This window comes from Delphinapterus leucas, chromosome 10 (assembly GCF_059928025.1).
Source record: "Delphinapterus leucas isolate spDelLeu-1000000601 "Yukka" chromosome 10, BTC_Dleu_Yukka2, whole genome shotgun sequence".
NCBI lineage: Eukaryota > Metazoa > Chordata > Mammalia > Artiodactyla > Monodontidae > Delphinapterus > Delphinapterus leucas.
The window spans coordinates 13,268,834-13,279,690 of record NC_143138.1 but is presented as its reverse complement, the minus strand read 5'-3'; positions in this window follow the sequence as shown (position 1 = coordinate 13,279,690).

The window sequence follows — 10,857 nt, the reverse complement described above, 5'->3', positions numbered from 1 at the left end:
AATGTACTCAAGGTAAATACATCCATGTTTCATCGTGTGTCAGAATTTCCTTCTTTTTTAAGACTGATAGGCCTCTGTTTTTTTCATTGTTTGTTTCATTTAACCTACAAATATGCTCAGTGATTCCATCTAAAAATAAACATACAAACATAATAATTCCCTGTCTTTTCTCAGATAAACCCTCAAACTTCTCTTTTTCCTTTTTTTCCTCATTATTATAATAAAGGTCTATTTACCCTGTACTTAGTCCTTTACTCTTTGGGATCCAATTTCTACCTCACCACTTTTCTAAAACCAATTCCTTGAAGAGTATTAGAATCTTCTTCAATTAAAAAAAAAAGTATTTTAAAAATAAAGTCTTCTGTAGCATGATGTACTCATGGGAAATCTACTTCCACTTCTTGGTTTATGTTTTCTTCCAGACTGGGTTCTTTGCCCATTTGTTGCATGCTCTTTTTTTCACTTTTAATTTTCTTTTAGTTTAGTTTTGTTTTCAGCCACAGAACACCTGTAGAGCAGACAGAAGTTATTCGTGATTTAAATAGCTCTGCTCAGTTGTCTAATTGCTCTCATTTGGTGGAATGGATTCTACTTGATATGTTCCCCACCTTATTTTGAGGCCAGGTTATTGTGCCTTTCCAGTCTGAAGGAAAGGTGTTGCTCTTAGATCACTTTTCTGTAGCCTGCTGGTAGGAGGACTGTGGAGGTGGAGCCAAGCTGGGGCTGAAGTCTGAGCCTAGGAGACATGAGCTCTGAAAGTGCTTGGAGATTCTGTCAAGTGTAACAGAGCTCAGTCAACCCAGCAAGGGATACACCCAACTTCTGTGAGGTTTGGCTCATCACTCCAACTCAACCCAATGTCTTGGAGGATGGGAAGACCTTGTAGTCTTTCCGGCATCTTTCAAGGGCCCCAAGGGAGAGAAAAGTGCTTCTAATCTTGAAGGCTTTTCTACAGTTTCTCCCCGGGATGCCAATCCACGCCCTTGGTCCTCTTCTTTGCAAATAGGAAGGTGTTAGTGAGAAGATTCAAGATTTTGTTGGCTTGATATAGTGCTTCTGGGGAGGAAAAAGCAGAAGCCACAACAGACTGCACCACTCCAGGATCACTTGGTTCTTCTGTTGATGCCTCTTTTTCCAAGTGTATGAGGTGAAGTTTTGCCTTTTTTCTTATTTAATTGAGGCTGGTAAGTTTTTATTGTTTTATTGTTTCGTTGGCTTTTGTGTCAATATTTTTTTTGTTGCTTCAACTCTTGGGGAGAGAAGAGAGCCCATGAGTTGGCTTTGTTCTGCCCTCTGTGTCTGGAAGTCCAACAGTTATCATCCTCATTACTAATCATAAAGATGTTTTATGGTACTCAACCTCCTTCACCTTTTAAGCATTTTAATACACTTGATAATAGCTTATCTGACCCAGGTTACATGGTCTGCTCCTCCTTGACCCTAGGATCTTTTTTTTCCTCTTTTTTCCTAAAATGAAGCTGTTGGACTACATTATAGTTCTTATTGCTGGTTGCACATTAGAATCACCTAGGGAGCATTTTAGAAATACATCACTCCCAGGAACTCTAATTTATTTAAGCTTGAAATTGAGCCTGAGCGGCAGCATTTTAAAATAAATTGTCCAGGGGACTTAATGAGTGGCAGGAATTGAGATTCCTGGGTCTCTTCGTGGTGACAGCACTTCTCAGCTCTGATGCTGTAAGGCCATCTTCCTCCCTAAAGAAAGCAGGTGGTACTTACAGAAACTCCCCCAAAGTGCAAGTAGTTGAACAACTTTAGCAAGAAGGAAGATTCCATGAACAAACACCACAAAATGCAAAGAAGACATAGGAGCAGCAGAAGAGGATCCCCAAATAGGATGCCAATTCTGTTTCATGAGTCAAGAGTGGGACCCAGGACTTCCCTGGTGGCTCAGTGGTTAAGAATCTGCCTGTCAGTGCAGGTGACAGGTGTTTGATCCCTGGGCCGGGAAGATCCCACATGCCGTAGAGCAACTAAGCCGATGAGCCACAACTACTGAGCCTGCATTCTAGAGCCCGTGCATCACAACTACTGAGCCCACACGCCGCAACTGCTGAGCTCGCATGCTGCAACTACTGAGGCCCACGCAACTAGAGCCCATGCTCCGCAACAGGAGAAGCTGCCGCAATGAGAAGCCCGCACATCGCAACGAAGAGTAGGCCCCTCTCACCACAACTAGAGAAAGCCCGCGTGCAGCAATGAAGACCCAACACAGCCAAAGGTAATAAAATTTAAAAAGTAAAATTTAAAAAGAGATAAAAAACTGGGACCCAGAAGATAAAAATTTTAAAAGTCACCCAGAAAATGCTGGTGAGATTTGACAACTGGTGCTCCAGATATCCTTTGCTTATCTCCTGCCAAGTGTAAGGTTTTAGAAAGTTCTCTCTAATGCATCCTGTCCTGCCCACACTCATGCCTCTGGCTTTTTTTCAGGACTGAGCTATGTGGAACAGCCTATCGAGCTTCAATCTGTATTTACCCCACTGCATCTTCCCTGTTGTTACCGGAACAGTGGTTCTTAAACTTAAGTGTGCATCGGAATCAGCTGGGCACCTTGATACAACACAGATTCCCAAGCCCCATGACCAGAATTTCTGATTCTGAAGTCTGGGATTGGAGCTGAGAATTTGCAGTTCCATCAAGTTCCCAGGAGAGGCCACTGCTGCTGGTCCAGGGCCACACTTCTAGGAGCGCTGCACTGGAATGAGCGTCCTAAAATAGACTGATGGGTTTGTCCTTTGCCTAAAAGCCTTGCATGTTTATAGCAGAAAGCCCAACCACTGAGCAGGGTCCACAGACACTTCAGCTTTCCCAGTAACCTCTCCCTCCTGTCCACATCTCTGGCTCATGTACACCAAACACTTCCCTGTGCTACCACCATGCTGTGTTCCTTCATACTCACAGTCTTTGCAGATACAAGTCTCTCCCTGGAGAGATTCTCTTCTTTCTATATTGGGTCAACTCCCACTCAAAAGTCAATATTCTGCTTAAATGTCACTTTCTCCATGAAACCGTCACAGGATCCTTCAGAAATATCATTCCTCTCTCTGCTCCTCTGTGCTCCGATGTGGAATACAGTGCCTTGCATTTTGATTCTGTTTGAATATCTCGATTATCTGTTTACATATCTTGCTAATGCTTCATGAGCCTCTTAAATAAAGCTAAATTTTATTCTCTTTATTGCTTATTCTCTATATCCCTAAGACCTAGCACAAAAGACATGCTAGATTAACACTTGTTGCACGAAAGACTGGATAGTCAAGGGCACTATAGGCAAAGAGTTGGTTGGCTTTTTCCTTAAAGCATAAAAGTATTTAAAGTAAAAAAACAGAATCACTGTTTAATGGGGGTTAAGCTATCAGCGAGATCTGGAAACTGTTTAAGGCTGGACAGTGTGGAAAATATAGATTTCATAAAGAACGTCCTTAGAACACTATCCTTTCTACACAGGAATTAATGCTACATTCTCCATTCCTTACCCTACCCTCCAAAAAAGGACTTAGCATTTAAAATTTGTACAAAAGAGTTTGGGTGTGGTCTCTCTCTTCTGAGCAAATAAACTGCAAATAAAATTACTTCACCTGACAAAAAAGAGAAATGGCTTAATAACACCCATCACATTTGAAATATAGGACATGTAATTTGGAGGATAGAGACCCAAAGTCCTTCCTTTTTATTCAGATTAATGCAAGTATCTTAGGGCTTAAAGACACATAAGTGGCTACAGGAGAAACTTATCGTGGTTCACAAAAATAAACTACAGTCATCCATTCTCAGGGTTCTAAAACATTGGCTAGGCTGACAAAATCCTAAATTTATAGATGATTCTAAGGGTGAGGATGCTTTTCTCTCACTGGCTGGTATTTTACAACACATGTCATTGTGTTCAGCCTTGTAGAATTTATGCCATTAGGAGTCATACATTCAGATAAAAGCTGGATCAAGGAAAGAGGATTGTTGGCAGACTATCTGTCAGTAAATGATTTACAAAAGCATGTGACTTCCTTTGTTCTGAGTTTCAAACTTCCTTTTCAATAAAACCTTGACCAAGGGCTTGGAGATCTGCCCATGCTTGTACTTCGGAAGGGCAAAGTACTCTATGTCATGAGGGCTAGGTGACATTGGTGTGCTGAGAAATATTGGGATTCAACCACTAATTCAATGTAATCATTTATTTATTCACTCATTCAACAAGTTTTTATTGAGGGCCAATCATGTGCCAGGCACCCTTGTTGGCCCTGAAGATACAGCAGTAACAAAACAAGTCTCTTCCCGCATGGATCCTACGTTCTAGCTGGGGAAGAGATGGGTTAAAAAAAAAAAAACCAAATATGTGCGTGCGCGCGTGCGTGTGTGGGCATGCCTGTGCGTGCATGCGCGTGTGCGAACCACCCCAGGAGAATAAAGCGGGGAGCACGCTAAAGAATTATGGGAGTTGTAGGACTGGTTTTCATCCAGGGAAGAGCTCACTGGCTGTCCCACCTGGACAGGTGGAAGAGTGACCAATCAGCTGTCTGGGGGAGGAACCTTCCAGGCAGAGGGAACGAGAGGCACAAAGGCTCTGGGTGGTGTCACGCCTGTCACGCCTGAGGAACATGGAGGGACTAGTGTGATTGGAGCAGAGTGAGTGAGGGAGAGTGTTAGAAGATGAGATCCAAGAGAACAGGGTGGCGGGAGTTGGGGGGTGGGGTCTGGTCTTACATGGCTTTGTAGACCACTATTATTTTGGCTTTTACTTGGGGTGAGGTCAGAAGTCTTTGTATCGTTGAGTAGAAAAGCGATAGGATCTCTCCTATGTTTTAACAGAGCCAATCCGGCTGCCGTCTCTGGAGCTGACTGAAGGGAGACAGGGCAGAAGCAGGGAGATGAATCAGAGGGCTATGACAACCATCTAGCTGAGAGATGGCTGCTGCTTAGACAAGGATTTAGTGCATAGGTGGTGAGAAGTGGCCAGACTCTGGATATATTTTTAGAGAAGAGCTGACAGGATCTGCTGAAGGACTAGACAGAAAACGTGAGAGAAAGAGAGAAGTAAAAAATGATGTCAGGGTTTGTTTGGGGGGTGCACATGGGAAAGGCTTTGAGAGAAGCAGAGAGCTCTACCTGGAACATGTTGAGATACTGACGAGACATCCAAGTGGAGCCTGGACTTAAGGAACATGTCCATGTTGAAGATATAAATTTGGCGGTCATGTGCATGTAGATGGTATTTAAAGCCATCAGACAGGATGAGATCACCAAAGATGAGTATTGTAAAAATAATTAATAACCAGAAATTGCAATTAGAGTTGGGAAATCAGAAGGGGGAGCTCTCACACCCTGAGCCATGCTTAACGCAGCAGGAAGAAGAAAGACTCCTTTCCTGGCAAGGACTCAACCAATGAAAAGCTATGGACTCTTTGTTTACTACAGCCCTCCCAACTTTCTTTTCCTTTTATAAAAGTGTTCCTCTCTTCCTCTGCAGGGACTTGCGTGTGGCTCACCATGGTTGCAGACCCCGAATTTCAATTCTCTGCTGATCCCAAATTAACCCATCCTTGCAGGAGAAATATGTCAGTCTGTTTGTTTCAGGTCAACAGTACGTATATAGATAGAAAAGAGAAAAAGCCCAAAGCAAAATGTTCTGAGCTCTCCAATGGGAAGAGATCAGAGATATAAGAAAGTCAAGGAACCGAACCAAGAAGTGAAGGATGTGGGAAGGATCTTCCACGAGGATATTGAAATCACCAAGAATTAAGACAAGAGGAGTGCTGGAGAGTGTAACAGTGACCCAGGAGCTAAAATATTCAAGGGACAGACCATCCAAAGTTTTGATTATTATGCAGTCAAGTAGGACTCAAAATGCTGTATACTCCGACAGATTTTTAGTCTACGGTGGAGATGCATATTTTCTATTAACTATCCTTTAGTGCCACCTGCTGGACATAGATCAAAGCAAATATCAATAACTACAGAAGGATGAACCCGTTAAGGAAAGTCCTTGTGATTAAGAGAATTTCACAGCAGGTGGGAAAAAAAGTTCTTAGTGTACTCTGATTAATTAGATAATCACTTTGCAACTTCACCAGAGGTAATCAATTTCACAAAGCTTGGTTTCTGAACTAGCTAGGGGAAAAAATAGAGAACAAAGGAGGATATATAAAGAGGGAAGTAGAATTTGGAGAAGACTAAAAAAATAGGCACACAAAGGGATAAAAAAAGAAGTGGAAATGAGACAGAAGAATTGTCTAATTATTCTATGATTTGTCTTTTGGGAAATACACTATCCATTTTTGAAATTTCTCATGTGTACACATGTTATCCCCTCTCCCAAAGGTTAAAGTTTTCTGTCATCAGGTCTCCCGTCTTACACATTACTAGTGACATGCCTATCCTACCACTGTATCTATGACAGAGCCAGGCAGAGTAGATGCTTACTATTCACCAAGGACTGCAGTAAGAAGAAACAATCAAGAGTAAATATAGTTTAAACAGACTCACAGACATAGAGAACAGACTCTTGGTTACCAGTGGGGAGAAGGAATGGGGGAGGGGCAAAATAGGGGTCTGGGATTAAGAGATACAAACTACTATGTATAAAATAGATAAGCAACAAGCACATCTATTTTACATATGTGTGTGTACAGCACAGGGAAATACAGCCATTATTTTGTAATAACTTTGAATGGAGCACAATCTATAAAAATATTGAATCACTGTGTTGTACACCTGAAACTAATATAGTATTGTAAATCAACTATACTTTAGTTAAGAAAAAAGTTAGTTGTACAATATGAATTCTTATTACCAAACTGTACACTTAAAAATGTAAAGATGGTTCATGTTATGTGGTTTTTAAACCCACAATTTAAAAAATTTAAAACAATTTTAAAAGGGCACCATGAAGCATCCTTGTGGTGATGGAAATATCCCAGATCTTGATCGAATTGACGTTAATTAATATCCTAGTTGTGATATTGTACTACAGTTTTGCAAGACGTTACCCCTAGGTAAAGGGCACATGGATCTCTCTATGTTATTTCTTACGACTGAAAAATAAAAGTTTAATTTTAAAAAAAAGAATATCTAATAAAATGACTTGGTATTGAAAATAAACTGCTCAAAGACCAGAGCATGAATAAATTAGACACTGGTGAATTGAAAGGATGGTCTAAAGTTCGCTAACGTAGCTTTCTCAAATGCAGCCAAGATGAAAGCAAGTTATTCAAATCCCTTAGTGATAAATAGCAGGAGACAGTCAGACAGCAGCTTGGGAGGAAGATGCGCTGCATAATTTTAGGTTTTTGGTAGAGAATCTTAAAAGAGCTTTCTTATGTGAAATAGCCATAACGAAGAAAACCACATAACAGTATGAAAAATTCAACATATGATATTAGCAAAATGAGTCCAGCATCATATTAAAATAACAACACCTCACAACTGTGGTTTACATTGTACAGCACTCATTTGCCCTCCTCTTTTCTGAATGGAACCCAATTTTATTCAGGTATCCACCCCTTTCCAACTTGTCTCCAAGAAAACAATTCTGTCCTCAACTCCAAGCAGGGGGATTTGATTGTCCCAAAGGTAACTCCCGTTCCCTTGACAGCGGCTGGCTCAGGAATTGGCATGGACATAATCTAGGCATATGGAATGCAAAGGGATGCTTTCAGGGTTCTTTAGGAAACTTCCCCCTTGCTTTTATGGGAGCGCTTCCTGAAATGACTCTCTTCTGCCGAAGGTAAGTGAGCATGTAGCCCCAGCTGCTACTTAAAACCATCCCATGACCACGAGGAATACCTGCCTTAGAAGGAAGCTAATGATGTGGGTAGAAGAATGAGAGCCGGAAAACCTGGATCCAGGATGACTGCTGAGCACTGGATCCACATACCATGGACTCGCCTTGCCTTTTATTTCTGATTATATACATCAGCACATTTCTTTATTTCTTTATTGTTTATATTGGTGCAAGTTGAGCTCTTAATTATTTCTACGTGAAAGCATCCTAACTGATAAAATGACTTGGTTGAGGGTTTAATTCTGGGAATGACAGTGTTGTTCAGTATTGGCAAAGATGCTGTATATTCACCCCATCAATGGGTCAGAGGAGAAAAACACCGTAACCATTTTGAGACCGTGTGTGTGTGTGTGTGTGTGTGTGTGTGTGTGTGTGTGTGTGTGTATGCATGTAATCTCAGAAAAACTGGGAATTGGAGTGATGGGGTAGTGACTAAAATCATTCCAAAACTTTCAATTTAAGACCATGGGAAGGATTTGGGATTAGCAGATGCAAACTATCATATATAGCATGGATAAACAACAAGGTCCTACTGCATAGCACAGGGAACTATATTCAATATCCTGTGATAAAGCATTATGGGAAAGTCTAAAAAACAATGCATATATATGTATAACTGAATCACTTTGCTGTACAGCAGAAATTAACACAACATTGTAAATCAACTACACTTCAATAAAACAAATTTTTAAAAAGACCAAAGGAAGGAGAAAAACAAATGGAAGAATATTCACTGATCTTGTTGAAGCAATGTGGGAGATGGGGAGAAACACTTCATGAAGTGGCCACCCCTGGGAGGGCTCAAGCCGCCTGGTGGTTGGGAAGTTGGGGAGTGTGCTCACTGTGAGGGTCCTGAGTCCCCCACTGAGGCTGTCCTCACACTGGCCTGGGGAAGTGCTATCTAGGCAGGCCCTGAAATGCTCCTTGATCATATGAAAGAGCAGGCTTTTATTAGACTGAGTGACATAAAATTGCCAATGACTGGACCACATTTAACCTACAACTTCCATATTACAGCGAGTTCTAGCACCTGACTGGCGGGCCAGCAGTTGTTCACCTTGGGCTGAGGACGAAGGTCCGGATGAATTTCTCCACCTCGGCTGCAGCTGGTAATTACTTGCTTTTTTCTGGTGTGGGTTTCCCACATTCAAGCTGCACAGATTTCAACAAGTCTGGAAGGACAAAGGGATAAACAGTCCCTCCTTGAAGAATTAAATAAATGGTTCCAAGTATTCTGGGCTAATCTGGCAATCGCTCATTGTCACCATACTCCTGTGGAAATAGCAATTCTCTGCATCATCAACTTCTCTGCAATGCTAGACACAAGATCCAAAATGAAAATGTCCATTTTATAGAATTTATGAGGTGAAATTTAAGACTAATAAGCTGGCATTTTGGTGATGACTGTAGAATTGTTTACAATAACTTACTGATAAACTGAAAATAACCAAAACCTCCAACAAACAGGCATTGGTTAAATAAATAGTAGCATCTTTCAACTTTTTAAAAACTGTAAACCCCTTAAGTGGTTTAAAAAATTTTTTTCTGCAATTTTGAATGGCATGTGAGAAAAAAGCTCATTTTAAATTTAAAATGTTAAACATTTTGGGGTCAATATACTAAAGATTGTGTTAGAAAATTTCTTACAATAGATGAATCGTGTGGAAGATTATTAGTTAATAAAAATAGTCAGTTAGACAGGGAGTCTTAAAAAACAGTGCGTATATACCCTAAATATTTTGTTTGAACTTAAAACATTTATATATACTTTCACCTGAATATACTGTGATGTAACACCAAGGCATGGTCAGGATTCTTACAAAAACCACATTCGTAATGCATTATCTACAATTGCAGGTTTAGTTTCCTTGAATTGGAGGGTGAAATTTGTACATTTTATGAAACCATGTGAGTCTAGAAGCTTCCAAGATTTTTTTTTTTTTTACAATCTTGTCTATTCCTTTATAGAGCACATTTTTTCAAAAAGCATTTCAAAATTAAATGTAACAGCCAGTTGTTGGGCTGCACCCCACAGGCTTGCAAGCCTTGTAGTTGCCCAGCCTCTAGACCAAAGAAAGAAAGAGCCCACAGACAGTGACAGAGACATCAACGGCTATCGGATAGGGGATCTTACGCATCTGAAGCAAAAGGTCCTGGACTGACATCCTGCCATGCACAGCAGACAGCAGGCAGGACACAGCTGCAATCTTCAGTACTCGCAAGAGAAGGAAGCTACCATTTATATAGGGAATTGACATCAGGTTGACTCATCAGTTACCATGGAAACCAGCGAGTAGGGCAGGGGGCAAGCAGGTAGGCAGCTGGTTAAGCCTTATAATTAAGAGAAGTGGATAGTCATGAGTGAAGCAGAGACTGGTCAAGCAGGGGGATGTACAGCGAGCAAGAGTACAGCCATCTTGAATGGCCTGACCATACATCAGTACAAATGGTGTTAATATGTTTTAGAAGAGACATAACTGACTCTCGGTAAATATTCAACTTGACCCTTGGGTGCATGGGTGCTTGAACTTGCTGGAAGTGGCCGACTAGTCATAAATGGGCAGCTTACTGTGGGCATGGCTGGATAGGCTTACGGAGTGAACGAACACACAGGGCAAACCTGAGTGTGCATCACCTGGAGGGCTTGTTAAATTCTGATTGCTCAGCCCCGTGATTTGATACAGAAGGTCTGGGGTGGGGCTGAGAACCTGCATTTATTACATGTTCCCAAGTGATGCTGATGTTGCCAGTGGGGGGGCCACACGCTAAGAACCACCGGCACAGGCCAATCCCACAGGGTTGGTTAAGGGCTAAAATCCTCTGTACAGTCTTTCTCTCCTTTAACAAGTGAACACTGCTAGTTCCTCCTTAAGAGGAAAAAGCATGAAGTGTCATATACCTTTTATTTGTCATACATCTTTTTAAGCGATATGGTTGGTTCAGGAATTGAACTGTATTACACAGAGAGGAAATGTATGTTTCAATTACTAGAAATGACTAGGAATTGAATCACTGCTTTCATGATCCTGATGTTTAGAATGACTGCATTTGGTGCTCAA